This window comes from Alligator mississippiensis, chromosome 1 (assembly GCF_030867095.1).
Source record: "Alligator mississippiensis isolate rAllMis1 chromosome 1, rAllMis1, whole genome shotgun sequence".
NCBI classification, from domain to species: domain Eukaryota; kingdom Metazoa; phylum Chordata; order Crocodylia; family Alligatoridae; genus Alligator; species Alligator mississippiensis.
In genome coordinates this window covers 166,539,371-166,565,127 of record NC_081824.1, presented here as the reverse complement: position 1 = coordinate 166,565,127, position 25,757 = coordinate 166,539,371, and the positions used below count along the sequence as shown (strand labels likewise).

The 25,757-nt window shown below is 42.5% G+C and overlaps 1 long non-coding RNA gene across 2 annotated transcripts in view; it reads left to right on the top strand.

The window, feature by feature from the left end:
• LOC106738286 (uncharacterized) overlaps window positions 1-25,757 on the top strand; it is a 76,443-nt gene that overhangs the window by 21,672 nt on the left and 29,014 nt on the right. Inside the window, exon 5 of one of the 2 annotated variants that reach the window (XR_009456302.1) lies at window positions 880-1,125. The exons of the other annotated variant lie outside the window; for it this stretch is intronic. This is a non-coding gene — a long non-coding RNA (uncharacterized LOC106738286). Of the gene's footprint in view, window positions 1-879; window positions 1,126-25,757 lie in introns of those variants that run through there. 2 annotated transcript variants of the gene reach the window in all.

Genomic DNA, 25,757 nt, shown 5'->3' with positions numbered 1-25,757 from the left:
TATATACACCCCCTGGGGAGAGGATTTATCCAAAATTAGTTCTATTTGTTGTTGGTCAGCTCCTGCAGTACACATCCTGACCTAAATTCAGCCCTGATCTCTGAGGGTACAACTCCCTTGCCTTCATCTGCACTCTTTTAGTCCAGACTCTAAGAGATCTGGTCTGGGAAGCAGACATAGTAGCAGAAATTTCCACCTGAAAATGAGAATTATTACTAAAGAGGGTAATGTTAACTGGGCTATGCTGTAGAAGCATAAATAATTAAAATTGAGATATTTGTCATTTCTCTTCAGTCTACACAGCATTTATTTCCTAAATCTCATGTTACAAGCAAGTATGAACTGAGGGCTTATTGTATTACTACCGAGGAAGTGTGATATCATCTTCCCCACAGGTGCTAAGTCAGTTTTCCAAGGTGGTGGTACATGATTTTCAGAATAAGAGCACACACACAGAATATTTAAATAATATCTATAATTACTGGAAAGCTTGTAGAATAAATACTGTCTAGCCTGATATGAGTTATAAAACATTTTATGGCAAAATATAGTAATATAATTTATCTTGATCTTGATAAATACCTGTTATGGTTTGAATTAGATTGAAATTAAATGAAGCTAATAGCCACATATATAAAAGCTCTGCACATACCTCTTATGTAATACTGGTTCTTAATAAAATTAATGATATAGTCCATATTACTGTAGAAGCAAATTTGCTTTTATTTTGACATTTATAAGTCTATATTTCAGAACTTTAGCCTGTTTTTATCTCAGATGAAAACCACAAACACAATAAATGTTATGAGATTACTGCAGGAAAAGTGAACACCAGCTTCTGTAACAAATGCAATAACCTGATGCTTTTTTTCCTCTTAGATCATCAATTGATTGAAAAAAACAGAGAAATGTTAACACTGTCTAAATATTACCTCCTATTTATATTCCCCATGTCTGTGTTTATTGAAACAGTTTGGTGCAATCACATCAGTGTGTTTAAACAGGATGGAAATTGCACTTGCTTTCTAAGCCTATTTGCTATTCATTATCTTTTTGTATTTGAAGAGACTTGCATGGTTTGAAGCTGCAAAATGGGATGAAAAAATAAAAATGTGTTCTTGCTTGGTCACTTTTGTGCTAATTTACAGTTCCAAGTTGGGGGACCACTGTCCTTCTAGAGCTTTGACTATTTTGGTAAGAAAAATAAGTTTTTATTTTTGAACAAATTTACCATAAGCGTAATACTTTTTAGATTATTTTAACTTAGATTCTGCAAGCCCACAATTGAAACTAGGTACTATATTCACTCAAATCCAAGATGAGATTTTTTACCCCCATTTTAACATGAAGGGGAACCTCTCATCCTAGATTCAAGTATGAGGTATGGCAGGCAGCTGCTGTGGCTTGGGCTCAGGCTCGAGCCCCACCTCAGAGTTAGGACTGGAGCTACATCTGCTGCCTGTCCCCATCACCTTTTCCCACTCCCCCCAAAGCCTCTGCTCTATGCCCTCAGCCTCTGTGGCAGTAGCTTGGGCCAGGCCCTGGAGCAGGGCAGAGCTGGAGCAAAAGTAAGCAGCAGCAGGGAGGGGCAGAGGCTGCAAAGGGGAGGAAAGATACAGGGAGACAGGAGGAAGGGGGACCAAGGCTGTGGGGAAGCAGGCACAGAGGTGGTGGGGTGGCAGGCAAAGGGAAGTAGCCAAATGGGGGTAGGAGTGGAGGCAGACAGGCAGTAGGCAACAAGATGCCAGGGGTAAGGGGCAGGGCTCAAGCTTCTTGCCCCACCCCCACCCCCAACCTGTCTTATTGCCTCCCTCCAATAATTAGTTTCTGTACATGGAAGATTACATCAAATTTATATATTTCCCTTGTAGACAATCTAATTATTGGAGGGTATCTTCAATTCAGGGTTGTCTTTGGATTTGGGTAAATACAGTATCACCACTAAAATTCATCATAATTATAAACACAAAGGCCTCCATTATGTCCATCCAGTTTCACCAGGTTAAATTGGCCCATTATCTATAACAAATCTTCAACTGCCATTTTTTTTATAGCAGTACCAATGAACAGAGAAGCAGCATCCCAACAGCTAGTTTTGGGATTCTATTTAATTGAAAAGTGGAAGTATTACCTTTCACTCCTCTTTCAAGGAGCCAGCTGACTACAGAGCCCTACTGTTGCTGGGAGAGTTTTGCAAAGCTGTTAGAAAGCTGCTAGTGAGATTAGGGGAGAGGAGGAAGGGAAACAAAGTCCCTTCCAGAAGTTCTGGAAGCTGAGTCAGACAAAACATCTCTTAAAATGTATCTCTGTCCCACAAGTAAAATGTTATTGATCAAAGCCACTACCTTTTATACAGAAGCATGATATAACAGGTAAATCTAGGATTATATTCCAAAGGTCAACAAACTGGTCTTGTTGCATTAATGGAAGAATAGAATTTCAGAGCTCTGATAATCTGACACCTGGAGCACTCACGGATGTGTAGCTCCCTGTTGTAACTCATGGCACTTCACAGAAAGAGCCATGAGTTACAGCAACCCCCCCCCCCCCCCCACACCCTCTGACCCAACTTGCGGGGGGGGTGAGGGGGGCTCCAATCCACCCGTCCCTCTCCAGTAGAGGCTTGGCAAACCTCAGATTGGAGCTCTTTCCCCTTCCCCATCCCTCCTCCTATCCTGCAGACACACTAGGGTTGGGGTTTGCACGCAGGGGCAAACAGAAGTTAATGAAGGTACTCCACTTTGGAGTGCCTTCATCTGTACTTTCATTAAATGAGGGTTAACTTGTTGCACTATTGGACACTTTCAAAGCAGTCTGAAGCCAGGCACTTCTGTCAGGGCATGACTGTAGAGTGCTTTCAGGGGGCTGATTCTGTGACAAATATCAATTCTGTCAGTGCCCCTGGAGACAAAAAAACCCTGTGATTACATTGCATCATATCCTTCTGTGGTCACCTTGCTTAAGCACATGTTGGGCTGGAAAGGACCTCAAGACTTAAGTTCATCCCCCTGCTGTGAGGCAGGTTTGAATACATCTAGACCATCCTCTACGGATGTCTATCTACCATGTTCTTAGAAACTTCCAATGAAGGAGATTCCATAACATGTTTTAGCAACCTGTCATAGAGTTCCACTACCCAAACAGCTGGAAAGTTTACTTCAATCTCCAAATGAAACCTTGTTTGTTGCAAATCCTTGTGATTCAGCTGATTTCTTCTTGTCCTTTTCCCTACGGGGCCTCAGGAATATGATTTCATAGATTTCACAAACATTAGGGCTGGAAGGGGCCTCAGAAGATCATCAAGTCCAGCCCCCTCCCCCAGGGGCAGGAAGTCAGCTGGGGTCACAGGATCCCAGCAAGATAAATGTCCAATTGACTCTTAAAGGAATCCAGAGTAGGTGCTTGCACCACCTCTGGCAGCAGTCTGTTTCAGGCCCTGGGGGCTTGGACTGTAAAGAAGTTCTTCCTTATGTCCAGCCTGAAATCGTCTTAGAGGAGTTTGTGACCATTTGACCTTGTCATCCCACGGGGCGCTCTAGTGAACAAGCATTCCCCCAGATCCTGTTGCACATCCGTTATATACTTATAAGCAGCCACCAGGTCCCTCCTGAGCCTGTGGTTTTGCAGGCTGAAGAGTCCTGTAGCTCTCAGCCTGTCATCATAAGGCCTGTTTTCCTGCCCTCTGATCATATGCATGGCTCTCCTCAGGACTCTCTCAAGCTTCTCCACATTCTTTTTAAATTATGGAGCCCAGAATTGGATACAGTACTCCAGCTGTGGCCTCACCAAGGCCAAGTTCAGTGGGTGGATGACATCCTGGGATTTGCTAGAGAAGCATCTATGGATGCAAGCCAGAGTTTTGCTTGCTTTGCCGGTTGCAACATCACATTGGTGGCTCATATTCATCTTGTGGTCAAACATGACCCCCAAATCCCTTTTGGTCGTGGTGCTAGCAAGCATAGCACTGCCAAGCCTGTAAGCATGATGCAGGATTTTCTTCCCAAGGTGGAGTACCTTGCATTTTTCGGAGTTGACAGTCATCAGATTTTCATCTGCCCATTTTCTGAGCCTGTCAAGGTTGGCCTGGATCACCATCCTGTCCTTAGGTGTGGATGCTTTACCCCAAGGTTTGGTGTCACAAGCAAACTTGGCCAGTCTGCTCCTGACACCAATGTCCACATCATTAATGAAGATGTTGAATAAATGATGAATGTCTAATTTGTAACCATTTATGTATTGAAATATGTATTCATTGGACTGTTACCATTTCTTCTCTCAGCCTTCTTGCTTGTAGACCAGTGGTTCTCAACCTTGTCAGACTCATTAGACTCCAGGCACTCTTTCATAACTTTTGTGAATGGAGATACGCCCCATTTCAAAAACTGATTTATTTATTCAAGTGCTTACCTTTTTGCAGAGGGGCTGGGCACCACAGCACCGTGGTTAAGAATCACTGTTCTAGACTAAACAGAACCAATCACTTCATCCTCTCCACATGGGTCATGAGTTATGACTTCTAATTATTTTTATAATTCTTGTTAAACTCCTTTAGATTCCCTGAAGTTTGTCAACAATTTTCTTAAATTGTGGTGCCTAAGACTGAGCAATTACTGCAGCTGAGTTCTTAAGGTCTAGCTAAGAAAAACACTCTAGAACAGTCATTCTTATTTGTTGGAGGAGATAGGTTTCAAGGAGTAACGATATTTGCAGTTCCACAGTGGTAGTTGCCAAAGTTTTCCTGGTTGCATTGCGAGCAGGTCCAAGGAGGTGATCCTCCCCCTCTATGCGACATTGGTCAGGCCGCAGTTGGAGTACTGCATCCAGTTCTGGGCGCTGCACTTCAGGAGGGATGTAGACAGCATCGAGAGGGTCCAGAGGAGGGCCACCCACATGATTAGGGGGCAGCAGGGCAGGCCCTATGAGGAGAAGCTAAGGGACCTGAACCTGTTCAGCCTCCACAAGAGAAGGCTGAGAGGGGACCTGGTGGCTGCCTATAAACTTGCCAAGGGGGACCAGCAGGCAATGGGAGAGTCCCTGTTCCCCCGAGCACTACTGGGGGTAACAAGGAACAATGGCCATAAGTTGACGGAGAGTAGATTCAGGCTAGACATCAGGAGGCACTACTTCACTGTCAGGGCGGCTAGGAGCTGGAACCAACTTCCAAGGGAAGTGGTGCTCGCCCCTACCCTGGGGGTCTTCAAAAGGAAGTTAGACCGCTACCTAGCCAGGGTTGTTCGACCCCAACATTCGTTCCTGTCCATGGCAGGGGGTCAGACTTGATGATCTGCTTAGGTCCCTTCTGACCCTACCAACTATGAAACTATGGTATGGTAGGCTACAATGCAGTGGGAAACTGTGAAGATAAAAATTCCCTCACAAAATGCATATGAACCAATGGCAGAGCATTGACTATGCATATGCTAATGACCCTGGGTCACCCTGGTCAGACAAAACGTGGACAGGAAGAAAAGACGGCAACCAAGAGCAGTAACTGATTCTGGTCACTGTGTAGGTGTAGTTTCCTAAAACCATCTACAATGTGTATGGGTCAGATTTTCACCAGGTACAAATTTGTCTAGCTCCATTAAATTTAGTGCATCAGAGGCTCAGATGGTGTCAATTAGCGCAGAGGTACTGTTACAGACAACTCATCCGAATTGTGGCAAAACAGAAGGCTCCAAAGCCTCTTTCGGAGTGACTTTCGGTTGAACCTTTGCAGACTGGACAACCAGCTTGGTCAGTAAAGTAAAAGCACATGTCCAGCTAAAACTGTAATGAGATCCAGTTAGAGCACAAAGCTTTAATTGAATGATCCAAATACACTATATCAAAGCTTTAGCTTATAGTAATGATTGATGTAACCAAATATATTAGATGCCGTTTTGCTATAACAGCTATATTTTTGTTAAGATTCTTAAATAAGTTATAACAACGAAGCAAGGTTGTCAGAGAAAACTATAAACTAAGGTAAAGAAGAAACAGGACACTGTCATTCCACAGTGGCAAAGGGAAGGAGATAAGGAATCCTTCTTTCCAGAAGCATAACTTTTACAGGAACACAAAACAGTAGGGTAACAACCATGTGGGACAATGTGAAAGCCAGGACACCGCTCCACCACTCCCACTCTCTTAAGTCAACCATGCTGCTGTAGGCAAAGGCAGGGGCAGGGTAGTGTGGTGCAGCTCTGGTATTACTATTCAGGCAGCTAAAGGAGTCAATGGCCTGTTAATGACCCATTGTTCTTTACTTCACAGGTATTACCAACCATCTCCCCTTTTTAATGGTCATTCCACTAATTAAACTAACCTATTTTAGGGCAATTTTGCTGTCTGCTAGGGCTTCCTATTTCACAGCTCGTGCCACTCCACCTCCCAGCTGGGCTGCACCCCACACCCTGTGCCTGGAATACTCATTTTAATTTTTACCAACTGGCCAGGAGCAGCCTCCGAAAACTAGGACTGTTCCAGTCAAACCGAGGCAAACGGGGTGTCTTTACACATACTCCAGGGGTGGAACACTTTAGTTAAAGTGTCTCCGAGAGTTGCTCTAATTAAAACACTCACAGCATCTCAGTTATTCAGTGTCCTGTGCTTCAAAATGGTGATGGGGCACTATAACTAAAGCTTCTTCGATGAGTTTTAGTTAAAGCACCCCACTGCCATTTTGAAGTGTGGGGACACTGAACACACAAGATGCAGAGGCTGCTGGAGTGTGCTAATTAACACGCTCCAGCTGACTCGATTAATTGTGTCTGCTCTGACACTCTGTAATTACAGTACATTTGAGCAGCACCACTGCATGCCTACAGACATCCATGGTCACCCTGCATCACAGGAATGTAAATCCCAACTAACTGAGATCTCCCACATCCAGAAGAGAGCTAGTGAAACAAAGATATTTGAATAAAACCAACCAGAGAACATTTATTAGAATATTAGAATGAGCCATCTATAAAAAGAGAATAATGACTGGAGGAAAATTTAGAGGACTCAGCAAATTCAAGATGACCCACTGCCAATCAGATTTTGGGATAAGTGTTTGCTTTTGTATTTTGGAGTTTAAGCAATACAAGGTCAGGCTTTAGACCTGTCTTTTGCCTCTTATCATTAGCCAACCTGCAAGTTTACCTGTAATCCAGGTAACACTACTGAGTACTTATTTCTGGCCCATACCGAAATCCATATTGTCCTTGGTACCAGTACTTAAGCCAGCTAGTTTAAAAGTAGCTTGAATACATATACATCAGCTGCAATCACACCCTATGAATTGTAATGGAGACATATCCTTTTTTGGCCAGCACTGTCATACATAACTAAGGAGTAATTGAAATGAGAATAAGGTCTGAGAACATCTATATCAAAGGTAGCAGACCAGAACTTATTATAATATTCTTTCCTTCAAGCTGCCAATTAAAGATCTGTTGTACCAGTTCCAGTTGCCTCCAAAGGCAAACCAATAAGAGAGTTTGCAGCACTGTCACAAGCTTGGGCTAAATTCATCTCTGATTAAGTTCTAGAGTTATACTAGGAATGAATACATCTTCTAGTGACTACCATGCAAGTTTTTAAAACTCAGCCCCCAAACACTGAACAGAGGAACTCAGTTACCATTTCTGGAGATTTTCATTTAAATGCTCAGTTCTCCCTTTTTTATCCAGCTGCTAGTCACTTCTGAAAACAAGAGTACATGGCCTAAACTGACCACCCTAATCTCTTTACCAAATTTTAGTGTGTACAGCTCTAGCTACCTTCAGCTAGAAGGTATGTCCGGGTAGACATATCCTGTGCACATTTCCTTTTCCGTGGAAGAAGTTCCTCACTGACAACTCTGCAGTGGGGAACCCTGTCTACTGTCTCATGTGCTCTTTGGGTCCTGAACAAGAGCAAATGGCACAGAGGGCATATGGCAAAGTGCTTCAGCAGAGGCAGTGCTTTCAGAAAGAGAAACATTGAGTACCCCGCTACCAATCTCACTGTGAAGCCAAGCCAGCCCTGGTATTTGCTGAAGAGTCTCAACAGATGTGCTTGACCACCCACTGCCTCATTGGACTCCTTCCCTTCATGGTTCAGATATTTGTAGAATCCTAAGTATGTGTTGCTCTCTGGGGCTATTCCGGTTTCCCCAGATGTACTAATTATAAAAAAAAAGCAGGTGATAAGTCTGAAAAATATTTGTTCAAACTCTTCCTGGCTACTGTCCCTAAAAGTGCTCAAGAGAAAAGTTTTCAATGTTGTTTAGTTCAAAACAAAGTATGTACAGGCAATGGCTTAGTTCTCTTGGCTGAGCAGGGCAGTGTATTTGTTAGTGCTTGTTCTAAAGTCTTGGACCTGCATTTTTTAGTGGAGTTTTTATGTGATATTTATCCTGTCTTTCAGATCATCCTCTAGGTGTGTGTGTTGTTTTATGCTTAGCTTGTGTATTATTGAGCCCCATGGGGCTTTATACTGCACCTATTTTTTGCATGCGGATATGTTGTCCCTTGATTTGATTGTCCACCATTGGAATATAGTGTCTTTCTGTGATAGCAATATCACACTGTGTGCTTCCTCTCACCATTGATTCCTCCTCTGTGCTAGAGGTTTAAGATTGGTAGGATCCAAGTGTTCAATGGAAAAACCTCACTCTGAACAACACTGAAATACCAGTGATTTGCACTTTACATGCAATATTTTTCTTTAGCTTCTATTTAACTGTAGCATCACAGCTTTCTTCTGTCAACTGTTCTCCATGGAAAATTATCTAAATGCTAATTTTAATGTAGAACTTGTTTTTAAAGCTGCATCAGGTCTGATTATACCTCTCTTTGGCAGTGTATAGTACATTACTTACACAATCTTCTCCACTTTTTTTGTGGTGAAAGAGCTTCAGATATTCCTGTCTCCATGCAGTGGAAGCATTGGTTCCATTTATGGTCCAATACCACACAGTGGGACATTTTGAGATGCTGAGGATCTGAGCCTGTGAAAGAGATAGAACTGGAGTGGGTTGCTTGGGAACAGGACAGAACAGACATGTGTGTGGATCATTTGCATGGAAAAGTCAGTTAAAAGTTAATGCAGCCTAAGTTTTAGGGCTATGTCAGTGATACCAACAACTGGCTGGTGTATAGTGGAAGTGGGGCTTCAGAGCTTTCTCTAGCTTTCAGAATCAGGATGTAGTGATATATAAGTGAATGATTACAATTTAGACCTATGACAGGGACACGTTTTTACATGCCTATAAAAACCTGATGAAACCATAGGGTAATATGTCATAGAATTAAAGAAACTCAGTAAGATCCATGACTTTGGTGAGTTGACAGAGACTCTGATCAGAGAAAGAATAATTAGTGGCGTTAAAAACAATGTGTTGACAGAAATTGCTTTGTGCAAAGAAAATACGTCACAGATAAACAACACGCTCCAGATATCAAGGGCAGCCAAAACATTGAAATCTCGAGTTAAAGTTCTGCATCCATCATAAGACGTTAACTTTGTCCTTAGGCCTATACACAGGAGAGTGTACACAGAAAAGGTCACATGAAAAACCCAAACTACTTGCAATGAATGCAGCTGCCAAGAGAGATACTGCATACATCTGGTTATGCTGGAGGTGTGGGTTGTGGCTAAGCCCCAAACAGTGTTTTACTTTTAAGAAGTCTTGTTATAAACGTGGCAAAATATATACTTTGCAAAATGCTGCAGATCTCAGATGCAGAAAAGTCGAGTGCATGTCACTGATGACAGCTTCATTGAGAAGTTCTATGTAGATGTGTTACAGGGGTGAGCAAAATACGGCCCATGGGCTGGATGTGGCCTTCCAGGCAATTCTGTGTGGTCCATGGGGCCCCTCCATAAGCCCCCTGTAAGCCCTGCCCCTTGCTGCCTCTGCAAGCTGGCAAGTCCCTGCAAGAGGTGCAGCTCTGGTTGCTAAGCACTCGCCACCCCAGCCTGGCCTGACATGGCCCCAGTCCCAACTAGAGGGTTCTAGAGGCAAGAAGCCTCAGCCTGGCAGAGGCTTTTGCTGGCCATATGGTGGCTGTTCCCAGCCTCCCTGCCTGCGAGCCTGGGAATTCAAGTATGGGGCTCACTGGGCCGGGGTCGGGGACTCCTGCCAGAGGAAAGGGGTAGGAGTGCAGGGAGCCATGCACAATGCAGCTGGGTCTGGCTGGCTGTGCACGCTGCCACTACGTGCGGCTAGGGACTTGGCCAGGCATGCAGGAGCTGCATACTTTGGGGCCGGGTGCAGCTGGTCCCACACCCTGGTACCACATGCGGCCAGGGTCTCAGGTGGGAGTGTGGGAGCTGCATGTTATGGGGTTAAGAGGGGCTGGCCCTGCACACTGCTACCATGTGCAGCTGGGGACTTGGGTGGGAGTGCTGTGGGCCTGGGTGGGGTGGCCCTGCATGTTGCTGCCATGTGAAGCCAGGGACTCAGGTGGGAGCACTATGAGGCTGGGTGGGGCTGACCTTGCTCACTGCCATCACATGCAGATCCACAAACTGGCACGCTCCAGGGACTCTGAGCCACCCCCCCTCCCACAGGCCTCACACACAATCCCACCCCCCCACCATAACCCCACATACACCCACACCCTCACATAGCCCCCACCCCAACCACATACCCCATGCCTACCCCTTCCACACCCACCCCCACCCTCCCCCCACACCCCACCAACCATACTCACACCACACCCACTTCCCAACCACACCCCATGTACACCCCTTACCCCCACACATAATATACAAGAGTAAGACTGTATTTTGAGCTATTATGCAATCTCCTCTGGATACACTACATAAACGCATATAAATCAGGACAAAAATATATATTTTAAATAGCATTAAAATAAGTTATAGTAGGTGTTTGATTTTTTTAGTATATGACCTTTTTTCTGGTTTCAAGATGGTAGCACCCTCGCTCCCAAATGGAGTACTTCCAGGGCAAGAGGAGGAACTTTCGGTGGCAAAGGTCAGGGGTTACAGGGTGAGGGCGGGGCACTTGTTAAGCAGCCCTCCAGCTTAAATAATTGCCTGCCTCTAATGCATTAGCATCAAGCAAAATCATGGAAAGGGATTGGTTAATGAAAAAAATATTCTGCTCAAACTGGATACAGGGATGCGGTTAAAATTCTGCCTTAAAATGATTATAATAGACTGAAAGTAAGGCCAAAGTTGGAACCAGGGCCAGATCCAAGAGGTATGGGGAGGGTGCGGTCTCATTTCCCTTTGGCTGTGCAACATATGCACAAGGAGGGTCTCTAAGCTCACCAGCTTGGTGGTGCTGGAGCCACCACTTTGGGTCACCTCTGGAACCTAGCAGGTGAACACAGCAGCTGGTCACTGCCCACTTTTCCCCTGCCACCAGGGGTGGGCAAAAGGTGTGCGCAGGGTTAGAGGCAAGTGGAAATATTGAACAGCACCAAAACCAGGATGAATTCCTGGGGAACTTTATTTGATGCTTTTTCCCAGTGTGGCATTGAATCATTGATACGCATGATTATCCAGTCATTACACAATTTACAGTCGCTTCATCTGGACTGTATTTCCTTCCTATGTGAAGTAAGGAACTTAACTCTAGGCTGGTAAATTATACTATGTGGGTAAATATTCCATATCTACCATATGTTTGTGCAGCATTTAGTACATTGGAACCCCATCCTAGTTGGTCTCTATTATTTCATCACAACTTGCCGCAGATAGAGAAATCTTATGGATTTTTTCTTTTATGGGTTCAGCAAACGAAGAAACGTGAAAGCTGAATCTGTGCCTAGTCTAGAGGAAACCTTAAACATATCTTCCCTTTAGCTCATCCTTTTTGTGTAGCTGCCACTCCTCTCAACAACCCATGTATATCTAAAAGTATTTAAAATGGTAACATTTGAGCCTAGTAGGGACTAAAAAAATCTACTTGAAAGAGGATTTGTGCTCCACAACACCTTGCCGTCAGCAACATTTTCAATGAGGAGTAAAGTTTCCAACATGAAAGAAAAGAAGTCAGTGTTGGATTTAGAAGCTTCTTGAGGTTAGCAAATAAATTGCTCATGTTTCATCCACTGACATCTGAAGTAGTAACTGCTTCTTAATATTGATTGACAGCACAGATGTGGAGTCACCCAGGAAAGCATCTGATATACAGATTCACCTTTAGCTTTCCACAGCAGAGAACTGAGAAGTGTAAAATTAAATGATTTTCTAATGCTGCCTCGGGCTGTTGTACTAAACAGTTTGTTTTCTCTGGAGCATATTACCTTTCTGTCTCTTAAAAACAGAAAATATTAAACAATCACAGAGTCATTAAGCCCCAGCAACAGATGCTTACGCTCTTCTTATAATATTTAATCTAAAACATTAATAAGGCAAATATGTAGCTGAAATTGCCACCTCTCGCAGCACAGGTCCTGCTTATTTCAGACTCCTGCAGGAGTGTGCAGTCACAAGTACCATATGGAGTAAATGCCATTGTCTTTATTCCCCACCCCCATGGAAGGACTATCATCAGTCCCTGCATCTGGGTTGGCCTCCACTTCCCTGTTTCCAAGTCCAGAATTTAGATCACCTCCTAGACAGTCCTCATCAGTCAAGGTTTAATCTTCTATCTTAGAAGCAGTATAAATGCATCAGTTTTTCAATGTATAACATAGAAATTATTAATGGACCCCATGGGCTGTCTGACATTCTGTGATTTATTTTTTCAATACAAGCCAGGAAAATTCTTCCCACTCAGACCCTCTCGTTTGTCTGTAAACACTGAATGACTCTGCCATCTTTCACAATATATATCTCATATAGATAAATATTATTGATACGATATATATAACTATAGATATAGATAAATGAATAGATACATACAGAATATTTGTTATTTTAAATTTATACGTAGCATATATATATATATATATATATATATATATATATATACACAACATATATATGTTTGCATTATAATTTTCTATGTAGGACTCTTATTTGGAGAGGACATGAACAAAAGGGGACATGTTAAAAAGAGACAAAATAATAAATGGCCTAGAGAAGATAGGTTTGTTGCTTCTATTACCGTTCTCATAACCTAAGAACAAGGGGACATTCAGGAAAAATGAAAGGCAGCAAATTCAAAACTGATTAAAGGTGCAGTATTTACAAAATGCACTATTAGTCCTGAGACCTCTGTGGCATAAAATGCCACTGGTACTTGCATAGCACTCACACTGTTCCCCCAGAATTAACCCTACAAAATTGGGGTGCACGGCTTAAGCAAAGAAGGTTACACTGGGACAGAAGCATGGCGCTGTAATAGCTGCTGCTTTTCTCTCTTCTCTCTAAGGCAGCCAGCAGCACTGGTCAGAGCCTACTGTTCAGTGTTAAAGCTAGAGTTAACCCTCTCACAGCAAAAAACTGCTGCCAATTCTGCAGTGGCTATGAAAGGTTAATTCTAGCTTTTGCCTGAGCAGGAAAGGGAGGATGAGTGAACTGAAGAGCAGGCTCTGACCCTTCTCCATGAGGTCAGCTTTCAGCTATGACTGGAAAAAATATGGTTTCTTCATTTTGCCTTCCCCAAAAGATGCATGTATTATTTGGGGGCACACGGTATGGTAGAAAATACAGTATCTGTGAAGCCCCCTATTAGCAAGATTAAGAAAAGGTCTTTTTACTTGCAAGACTATCCAGAGAAACCTTACAAAACTTTAAAAGCAAATGGGAAAGAGTTGTAAAGAGATTCTTGGGATATTATTTGTCTGACTCAAGCCTTATGCATGGCCCACTTAAGTCTTAGAATATTAATGTTCTCTAAGGTCTTTACATTGCTTTACATTCTTTACATTGCTTGACTTTTCTAGGCCATAATAAAAGTGTCTATCAAAACTTCTTTGGTCTGGGCAAGACATGATTTTTTTTTGTCTCAAGACAACTCTTAGCTGTTCTCCATGATGCAGCCACATGGGCCATACTCTGTAAGTTGTGTGCTTACCCCAAATGTGTTTTGAACCCATTTAGGATTTCATGACCAATGGTTATTGATATTTCTGCTTGTGAGACGTCTCCCAAGCTGCTGTTCTCCAGAGGTGAGACTTGTGCAGATTTGGTATTTAGGGAGAAGAACATCAGATTGCAGAATTCTCACTCCCCCACACTTTTCACTTCTGGATCTGGCTTCTTGGATGAAGTTGTGATATGTTTGTGGCTTAACTTTAGGGCAACCATGTGCTCATTTCTTGTGTCTCTCCTGGGAAGTTCAACTTTGAAGGGAGTTATATTCTGAATTTGGAGCATTTATGAAGAAATGAAGGCAATCTCCTGCTTCCTGGTTATGAAGGACCTAATCTGACCCACCTTGAGCATGTATAACAATGTCCAAAAAATCAAAGAAATAGAAATAGATAGTCATTGACCTAGCAATGATCTGACCTCTGTGCACTTCTAGAATGAAGCCAAGAAAGAGGCCCGCAAACCCATGCTTGTGTCATTTCAAGACAAGCTGTGTGATTTGTGGATTCTTCAGGTCATAGTTGTAGTCAAACTTTTAGGAACAGATTGAACTTTATTAATATATTAAACTAAAGGAGAGCATAGGCCATGGAACAGGGTGGACCACCTGGGCCATGGCCCGACCAACTTTTAGCATGTTAATTTGTATAACCCACAAATGCGCAATTGTCATTCTGGTTAAAACTATATAGCTATTTTTTTAACTGCATAACTAGCTAAATTAATGTGCTAAAAGTTGGTTGGGCCATGGGGGTGGCCCACCCCATTCCGTGGCTTATGGAGAGGGATATAACAGGGAGACAACCCTGTTCTCCAGCGCCTTGCTTCAGACCAGCTGTCCCCAGGCAGTTCTATACAACCAGCATGGATAGCACCAACCTCTTAAAGAGTCAGCATCCTTACATCTCCCTTTTTTCCCATAAAAATACTGAAGTGACCACATCTGTTTAGATTCATAGCATTTTCACCCCACCAGCTCTTAACTAGCCTTTGGCTATGCTTTCTTATTCTTGTAAACCTCCCAATGTTTGCTGAGATTTAGCCTCTCTTTGATGCCTCTGATTCTCACAGATTCACAGAATTTTAGGGCTGGAAGGCACCTTGTGAGATCACCAGGTCCAGCCCCCCTGCTCTGGGCAGGAAGCTCTGCTGGGGTCAAATAAGCCGAGCAAGGTGAGCGTCCAGTCTCCAGTCACCACCTGCAACTTGTTCAGATTGAACTCCTGAAGCTTCTGTGCATTGCTCTGTTAAAACAAGCCAGAAAACAATGTAAAACCTTGACCTATTATGCCCACAGGAGAGCATCTCCCAAACTTTACTGAGGCATATCAGAACAGAGTCAATGGCATTGTTCATTCTTCAACTACTTTGCATTCCTCTAACCTTAACAGCAGAACAAAGTGTTTCAAGGTTTTCAAGGTGCAGTTACTCCTCACTTTGTAAACAAGTCCCTAACCTATTCAACTGTAGCTGTCTCTAAGATCCGGGTTTTGATTCAATAGAAAAGTGCTGACAGGTGTTGTCATGCAGAAATTAATTCTTTCAGCATAACTGTCTTTGGTTTAGGTGGCTTACCGTGATTTATTCTGTGTAAAATATTTGGCAAAAATAACATCCACATGTCCTGTTTAAATGTTAAAGCAGAATTATTAAACCAGGAATTCCATTCAGATCAGCCTCTAAGACACTGGTTTAAAACTAACACTTTCACAATTATAATGTTTTAGTTTAGGGAAAATTAAACTGATATCCAACAGGACATCATAATTTGGAAAGATCTTTTCAGCAAAAAGAAGAATGCCAGTGCTTGTTTTAGGCTGGCACCAAAATCTTTTTCTAGTATTTCATTGCATAAAACCAGATTATAACGTTAAAAACAAAGTTCTCCATTTCCCAGATCTGTTGCTTTTTTCTCATGAGAAGAAGCCTGCATCTGTCCATTACCATAAATCAAGGTGGCAGACTATGTTGAAATTAATCAAACCTGACAATGTAATAAGGGTGATTGCAACTTAAATTGAAATATATGAGTTTAATCCAAAATCTCATCTCAAAACAAACAAGAGTTCTTTAAACCTAGTGGATCTCACACTGAACTTCATTAAACTGTGCTTTACCCCATGGTAAGAAAACTATAGCTTTATTTCTTTTGAAATACTTGACAGATGAGCATTCTTTTCAGCTATATTTCAAGCTAGTGTAAAAATCAGTTCCATGTGACAGTGTTGCCATCTCTCAGGTTTAAATCCCACAGTATATGTTGCTTAAAGACCTAGTTCCTGAATATATGAGATACATGAGATTCAAAGCTTTCATTTTTAAAGTAAGTTTCTAGCACTTCTGATTCAAAGTAAAAGTTTGAAAATATAATCCCAAGGGCTATTAACCCCCAGACAGACATAGACACGCATGCACTACACACACACATATGTAGACAAATATATGAGAGAATATATTTTATATATAGATGTATATATGCACCAATATACATACTTCCACACATGTATATATGTATATTTAAGAATATACATGCATGCATATATAAAGACACACACATATATAATAATGGTTAAGCTAGTCTCATGCCTTGAGTGACTTATTTCAGGATTTTTCAGTTATTGGGGTTGGAAATATTGATGTTATTTCTCATACTTAAATAGTGCCTGCTGAGACTATCAGTGTCTAGAGGTTCTGGATTTGACCTGTAATTTACAACTCAACACCAAGAAAGTTACTGTCATTTTCTCTGGTTGAGCACCAATGTGCCAAACATCTATGCATTCTTTAGGTGAAGTCATTTCAGTTATGAGCAGATTGAAAAATAGATAAGGAAAACACTGTAACCAGAATTTTAGTATTGCAGTGTTTTAGTATCCCGGAAAAGATAGTCCTTTTTTTAAAATAAAAGACAGATCAGTGTGCATATCTCTCAACTCACCACTGCATTTTATACTGCTTCAATTACACTGAAATTGCTGTATCATGTAATTTATGACCATAGATCAGAAATCCCTTGAACTTTGTAAGGCTAGATCCAGACCTCATCTTTGTAGCTGGTCTTTGTCTATTATGGAATGATATAAGGCTGTTAATTTAGATGTTCCCTAGTGCTGAAGAAACGTGAATATAGATGTGGATTTAAATTTTTCAACTTAGGCCCACTTTGACACAGTAAGATGGAAGAACCAAACTGCAGTTTCCCATATGCATCATTGTTCTTTAATATATTTGGAAAAATTATTTTAAACAAGCATATATGTTCTAATGACTACAATCTTAAATTGTCTGACTACAACCCCCCCCCCCCCCAGACTTTTTGCACAATGTATGTAAGAAAATGTAGAATTACATTAACACAATATGCTGTGGCATAATATGATCTCCTCCTCTCAGTAAAAAAATACTGTCCCTAGCTTATAAGAAGCAATAGAATTTTGCAGTTTGATAAGAACACATTATACAGAAGAAGAGAGTATAGGCAGAATTATAAACAGGCCTAGGATACAGAAAGGTAATTTGTAAAGCTGTAATTTAGACTGGATCCCTGAGTCCAGCACCCTGCTATTGCAGGCAACCATGTTGTATATTTGGGTCACTCTCCATTGTAAAAGTATTTAGTTATTTTCCCCCAACTACTCCCCTTGGAAAGCTTGCATACCCAAGTACTAAATGACTGTGCAGTAACTGGCATTACTGCACAGTAACATCCCCGCACAGCTTCCTGGTGACCCTGACTGCGTAGTGGCTTGTTACTACTGCGCAGTAGTGTTGCATCACAGTTCGTGTCCTGCAGCACTACTGCATAGTAGTAACTAGCTATTGCACGGTAAGTGTCTTGTGTAGATGTGGCCTGGGATTAGTACTTCCTTAACTTTGCTGGAAATATTACAGTGGGAGTGTCTACATGTGACACTATGTCGCCATAGTAATGCACTACGGCACCTAGCATTGGTGGCCACAAACTGTGACAACACAGCTATGTTGCCGTAGCTACCTGCTCCCTTGGTATAGTGCATCGCTACGGTGACATAGGGGCTAAAAGTAATTGTGCAGTGCTGGCACAGTGCAGAACGGGCTGTTACTGCACCATCATTTAGTACTTCCCAAAGGGAGTACTAAACGACAGTGCAGTACCAATGGCACCATAGGGGCACGTGTAAACACACCCAGTATTCCTCAATATGCAGTAGTAATAAATATCTCACTGGGTTCAGTTTAGGAAAATGGCATTAATCAGTATTAACTTGCATGCCTACTTTAGACAGTATAGTGTCATCACCATTTAGAATCACTAAAAACCTTAATCTGGGCATGCTTTCCTTTTATTGATTTTATGTCGTTATTATTTGAAGATTTGCTGAATATGAACAAGATGGAAAGTGTAATTTTGTGGTTACAGCCTGAAGTATAGAAACTTTTCAATGGATTTTCATGAAGGGGGTTTGAAAATCTGACTGCAGCTATAAGCCCCAGCACTATGATTAGTGGACTGCTATGCTCCTATTCAGCCCCATTGCTTTAAGCATGCAGCTCTCTCTCTGTGCTTTGAAACCTACAGAATTGAAGCCTGAGTTAGTACCCCAAGCTAGTTCTTTGTAGTATGCCACAAAACTGAGAATTATGGATTGTGACACATCACTAATCTCAGGCAATTTTTTCTGCTATTTATCGCAGTTAGAGGTCAAACTCAGTATCCATCAGAGTAGTATTTTTAAAAAAATAACAGTAATTACCTCTTTAGGGGCTTGATGCAATCCTATTCAAGTCAATGAGAATTTTCATTGACTTCAGTGAAGTTAGATAAATGCTAAAAGACTACATTTTGCAACCTTAAAAAACAGATAAGGAAGATTCTGTGCTGCTGCTTTAAAAGCACAAGCAAATGTTTCCTAGCGAAGGCAAAACCTCAGCTCTAAATCTAACCACAGTTGAGCACATCAGACTTTTACTACCTGATTTAGTGTTATATCATTCATTAAAAAGTAAGTTTGAGGGAACATGTAGAAACCTGCCTGGTGAGCAAGTTTTCTCTCTCTTTCCAAGAGCTCTGCCAGCTTTGAAGCCTCAGGAACTCTTAACTTGCTGCTGTATAACTTTATAATATACATGACCTGCTCTTGCTTTGATGTAACTGTGCAAGAAATTTGACACTTTCAAACAAACTTTTAATTTTATATTGTTTTGTTATTATTTTTTAAAATCTAAATGCTTATGTTGAATGCAGGGATTTTTAGGTAAAGCACCTTCCACAACTGTGAAGTATCCAAGGCCCTCAGGAAAGACACTCGCTCTTCTGAAGCACGTTGGGGATGTAATTAGATTCTATACACACAGCCCTGCTTTAGGAACGATAGATACTACCTCATACAAGCTCAGGGAGTTATTGTCCTGTCCCCCATGTTTTTCTTGCTATTCTTTCACTCTCCTAGATGTATGGGACTCTGCAACAGAAGCTGTATTGCTTCTGAGGTGCCCCCTTTCTCCCTATCATTATGCAGCCTTCTCTTTGGTATGCCGGAGGGTAAAGGCCTGTGTCCACATTGACTCTGACACATGAAAGATCTTTTAGTTAGAAAAAAGTCCACCCATTCTTTTCTATGCATTTATTTGGAAAAAACGTTTAGATTTCCTGGAGAAGCCTGATGATACAAGGGTTTTCATAGGCCTTGTTTGAATCAGGACCTAAATGATGCCAGTTGCTCTTTCACACTGAGCTCCTCAACACAGAAGCTGACAAACTGGAAGGGTTTCAGAAAACAACAACAGGGAGAGTGATTCCCTGAATAAAAGGCCAGGGAGAGAGATTTTTATGGTGGCGGGGGAGGACCTAAAAGAACTAAGTATTTATAACTTGGATAAACAAAAATTAAGTAGGTGATGACCCCTGAAATCCCAGGACAAATTGCAGTTGTACAGCTGTCCATGTCCATTATCCCAGGACCCAGGGTAAATTCTAAAAAAAATGACCCTAAAAAGAGGTAGAAACAGTTTATCCTGGGATATTGCAAAGTATATCTGTACAAGTTATCCCAGGATTGAATCAATAGCAGAAAAATGGCACTGCATTCAGCCACTTATTAACCCCCAATTAGACAGGCAATCTATGTACATGCCAATCCTGGGATGTTTTGGTTCTGGGATAAACACAAGCATAATTTATATAGATGGCAGGAAGCAGGTAATAGCCTATTTGCTACAGCAAATGCCTATTCCAGGGCAGAAGCAGACAGATGACCCCTAATCAGTATATTTTTGCTACCAATTTTTCCTGGAATAAGTTTATTCCTGATTTAAGGAACTTACACAGGCTGAGAGTTTTATGGTGTGTGTCCATTCCTTGTTTATAGTGATGTAAATACTAATACACAGTATAAACATGCTGTGTGTCCGAGCCATCACACACATACTTAATTTTGCATTATAAATAGTACTGTTGAATTTAATGAGACTGCTTTTCTATATAAAATGTAGTATTATGTGTGTGTGTGTGCGCACACGTGCGTGTGTGTAAAATATTAATTCTTCCTCCATTTTTGCCTGTGATTGATGCACTGGTTTCCAGAAGGTCAAGGCAAGGCAGTAAAGTTTTAGTACCAATTTAAACTCTGGCATAACTGGACAAATATGGCTTTGGTTAATAAAACTGATATTGGGACAGATGTTTAAAAACAGTATCAGCTGCACAGGTATGAATGAGACTTATGTTTGAAAAGTCTTTTTTAACAAATAGACAATGAAACTGTTAAATTTCAGTTAATTTTAAATGGCAATGCCTACTTTGTACTATTTTTAAAACCTGTTTGAATAAAACTTTAATCTAACAGAAGGATATTGATTCATATGAATCCAACAGGAAATCCAGGATGAGACTGAATGTTGTTGGCAATCCTTCAAGTTTCAGGAAAGGTGACTTTCATTAGTCTGGAAAGCTCCAATGGAAAGTTTACATAGTGCGCATTTATGTAAATACTTTATTAACGATGGGGAGTTCATATCAGACTTGCATTGATCCAGCTTGTATGGTTTCCTGGCAGAAAAGGGAGAGGAGGAAGCAAACTGTCATGGGAAACAGACAAAAAAAATCCAACAGAATATATTCAGTTCTGCAGTTAGGGCCTGATCCAAAGCCTAAGAAAATCAATGGGAGTCTTTCCAGTGACTTCAGTATGTTTTGGATTAATTCTTAGCAATATCTTTAAAGATGATATATTTTGAATTGTGTAGGGCTATACTTTCAAAGGGTCCTTTTTCAGCTGTCATGTTAGTTAATTGCCAGCAGTTTCACTGAGCTGAGAGAAAAGATATAGTTGAGGGCAGTCCAGGAATGGGGCATAACAAGTGTCCTCAGCACTAAACAGAGTTGTCTTGAGGCAGTTTTGAACTGGCTTGTGTTCCAGTAGCCCAATCATTCTCGTCCCTTTTTTAGTCCATAGGAAAGTCTTCCCCTTACTCGGGAGGCCTGGACAATGCAGGCATCATACACCCAGGAGTTCAAGATACTAGTCTGTTGGCTGCAATAAACAAGCAATAAACTAATCTACTGTGCAGTAAAGCATCTTGGGTAGACACACCCTATAATTAATTAATCTGCCCATAACTTGAAAGTGACTTACTTTGGTTTATTTTACACCAGGTCCTAATCTTATAAATAGAAATAAGCCTGGTTTATATCAAAATATTAATGCCTACATTGCCTCCCTGTGGTGGAGCACCTTTGGGGTCCTCACCACATAGCAGGGGCTGCAGTAGGCTGGGGCAGAGCCCAGCAGGAAAGGCAGCCAAGTGAAACCCCCCAGATCTCATTCTAAGGGGGGGGGCGTGTGTGGCGGAGCACCTTTGGGGGTGCTCGCCACTCGAGGACTCTCACAGGCTCCAAGGGGAGCCTGCTTTGAAGAAGCAGCAGGGGAAACCTCCCCCAAGTATTGTTTTAAGGGGGGAGGTGTGTGGCAGGGCACTGTTGGTGCCTGCCACTTTAAGACCTAAGCCAAGCAGCCAGCAGGTGCCTGATTGCAGCAGCCACTTTAGATTCAGGGCTGCCTATATAAGCAGAGTATTTTGCTGCTGGCAGGGGAGGCAGCAACTTCACCTGGCTGCAAAGCTTCATGGAACACTCCTGGAGGTGAGGGAGGAGCTGTAGGGGATGGTTGGAGGCTCCTGGTTTTGGGCATGACCTAAAACTGTACCCTGCTGGGAGTGGGTGGCCTGGTGGGGCTCTCAGTGGTGTGGGAGCACCCAGGAAATTCCAAGCCAGTTACCACCCTGATGAAAGGCAGGTAGGGGCACCTTAACCCTAGCCCTCACCTTCGGGTGGGTTTGCATAATGTCGGAGGTAGTTGGGACAAGGCACAGCTGAGGCCACCTGCACCCTGTGGGGTGCAAGACCCTGAGGAGGGAGAGTGGGGGCCAGGTACAGCTATGGTGACCTGAACCCTATGGAGTGCAAGACCCTGTGGAAAAGTAGTTGGGGCCAGGCACAGCTACGGCCACCTGAACCCACCGGGGAGGGAAGCCCCGTGGCCCCAAGTGAAGGGGGCAGAGATGAGTAGCCCTGAGTGAGGGGGCAGTGTGGAGCCCTGAGTGAAGCGGGGCAGAACGTAGAGAGCACAATGACATGCTGCTCCAGGTGGGGAGTGAGAGTCCCCATGAGACCCTGGAACACCAGTTGTGGTGTTGGATAAGAATGCCCTGGTGAGGGGTAGCCCCAGAAAGGGGGCAGAGACGAGGTACCCCAGTGTGGGGGAGAAGAACCAGAGGGCTCAGGGCCCAGTACGTTTATATATAGAGAGAGAGTTGCCCCCGGAAGGGGTCAGAGCAAGCTTAGACCCGGTTGGGTAATTGGCTGGCCACTACCCTGGTAAGGGTCATGGGAGATGCCCAAAAGATGGTACATCTGCCACCCAAGGAATGGACTAGCTAAGCCTATGGCCTAAGGGGCCCGTTCCAAGAGGGAGCAAGGCAGAATAAGCTGTTGACACATGAAAGAGAACCTGTGAGAGAGGGTAGAGTGTGAGAGGCCCTAGTGAGAGGAGGGCGGTATGAATGCATGTGTGACTGAGGCCTGACGACAAGGCCTGAGCTTGGTCCGGCTGTAGGCCAGGAGCACTGTAACATCTGGATGCCATCTGCGAGGCATGGGCTGCAGTGTAGGGAAGGTACGGAGCCTCAGATAGTCACCCCTGGCATCGGGGCACGAATGGGCAGCCTCCCACCTTATTTAACATCTTAATTAATTAAGAACATGGCGTGGCAGATGAGTCAGGTGGGTGGCATGCCCAAAGGCAAATGGGGAACCTAGCACTGTGGCTAGGTGGGGAGCCCCAGTTTGCCACACTCTCTTACTGGCTTAGGTAACTCATTTTAAAATCACACCTTTAGTTAAGCTGCTGCAATTCTGTGCATAGGCAAACCCTAAGATTGAATGAGATGTGAACTCCCTCAAGGGCCACGACTTGCTGGAGCCTTCCTCCTCCTTTTCATGAACTGTTACCTCCTGACTATTAACAATTGCTTTATAAATGGAAAACAACCAGATTTATATAAGGCAACACCTACCTGGCCAGTAGATTTATGGAGAGGAACAGTTTATGAATAGGAAAGCAAACTGGAAGGAAAGAGGAGCTGACTTAAAATTCTCTTTAAAAAAAAAAAAAAGTATAAAAGAAAGTACATGAACTATCATTAATAAGAATGTTTATACAGAAATTGGCCAAGTACTGCACAAGCTGCTGAAAGAAATCTGATGCTTAATTCTTTAAGACAATTTTGATGTTGCCAGAGGTACTATTCCACCTGCCTACAGGAAATAATCTGCAACTTTACATCTAAAAAAAAGGTTTAAAACTTTATATTAATCATTTCTGTTACAAGCTACCGGTACTATACAAGTTGCTGCAGATTAAACAAATTGTTGGCTGGGTTTCAAGTACTAAAATACTAAGCTCCACACATTGGGCTGCTATTTGCATTCATTTTTTTCCATCTGCAGCTCTCAGCAGAGAGGTCTATGTGGCCCTGAAAATAATTGATCAGTTAACACAATCACATGGGAGTTTCTCTCATTTTTGTGATGGGATTTCACAATGAGCCAGTCCTGCTTCAATTTGGGAAGAAAGGTGATTTTGTGATTAAGGAACTAACGAGACCTGATCTGGGTTCAAGATAGGTTCTCAAGTCAGGTCACACTTTTTCTCATTTCTCTATCTGTAAGATAAGGGCAGCAACATTTCCTTTTGCCCCAAGCCCTCCCTTTTCTCTATCTTGTCCGTTTGTAAAGTAAGGGCATGGGAACAGAGGGTGACACATAGGGCTGGCCTATTGCACCTATTGGCTACCTAAGTGGACCTAGGCGCTTAAATGTAAATGTGTTCAAGTTCAAATTGCTGAAAACCCATGAAAGCATCTATTTTTATACCATACAATTACCTCACCAGAAAGCTGCAGGGGGTGGGGAGGATCCACCTACCTTTTGTATTAATGGTTTTTCAGGGACTCAAGCAGAGTGGAATAGGATCACACTTGGGCTCCTAAGTCCACTTACGCACCTAACATATGGAGTAAAATTTTTGGTTTTACTATTTATCCTTACAGTACCTGGCATAATGGGGCCCTAACAATTGCTGTATCATAATCGTAATGTTTCAGTTGGACAACTGCAGATGTGAGTACACAACAAAGTAGATAACGACCTGCAAGAACTTAAAGTAACAGCAGGTTAGGTTTTTGTACATAGATGGCACGTGCTTTTCTTGGGTCAAAACTGTTGTATGAGGCATGCCCACATAAAACTAGCTTTAAATTAACTGGGTAGACTGCATTAGGTATCTCCTTGTCTTCAGTCTCCATCTGGGGAGTAAAGTGAGGCAGGAGGGTCCACTCACTGTTGTCCTTAACTGAGAAACTGAGGTCTGGCGCAGAACACAATTCCAGCTCTCCAGCCACCTTGTGAGCAAATAAGTAGGTGCATGGGTGCAGTCTGGCTCCTTCCCACCTACTACCCCCACTTGCAGGCTGGAAGAAATGGGCCAAAGCAAGGATACAGTAAAACATTTTCCAGGCTGGGGCACATTACTTTCTACAAGGAGAATGGCAGGAGGCAAGAGTAATGCATTTTTTGTGCTAAGCAAGGTTAAAAGAATAGACTCCCAACCCAGCCCAGTATTGACAAGTAGGCAAGGCAATTCAAACAACATCCTACAATCTATCTCATGTAGAGAAAAAACTGTTAGGAAGAGCCTGATTGTTTACTGCAGTATCTTGGGATCATACGAAAGTAGGGCTGGAAGGGACCTTACAACGTCATCTAGCCTAACCCCCTGCTTAAGGCAAGATCTTCCCCGACTAAACTGTGCATAAGTACTGAAATTTTGTGTACTTCTGTAACCTGAATCAACCCCCCAGACTATACTATCAATGAACCCAACAATTGAAAACCCATAAATTGGGCCCCACAAAGTCACAAGGGTTACTTAAAATCATGCAGTTCAAAATGAATTCTCTTTATTCCCCTTTTGATTTCTGAACCTTTAAGATACATGTTTCAAGGTTCTTCTCTGCAAGCATAACTGGACATTTTTTATTTAAAGGGAAAAAAATCAAACCCATGTTCTCATAAAATAACATGACTCCAGATATAATGAAATTCATAGCAAAGTTCTGGAGTTTGCAACCCTGGGATCATTTGATATTTGTCTACCCCTAGAATATTCCCCCATAGGGTTCTGCTAGAAAATAAAATCTGACTGTGGGACCAGTCTTCCCTTATCCGCTTCTTATAAATACTGCTGCTGCTTCTT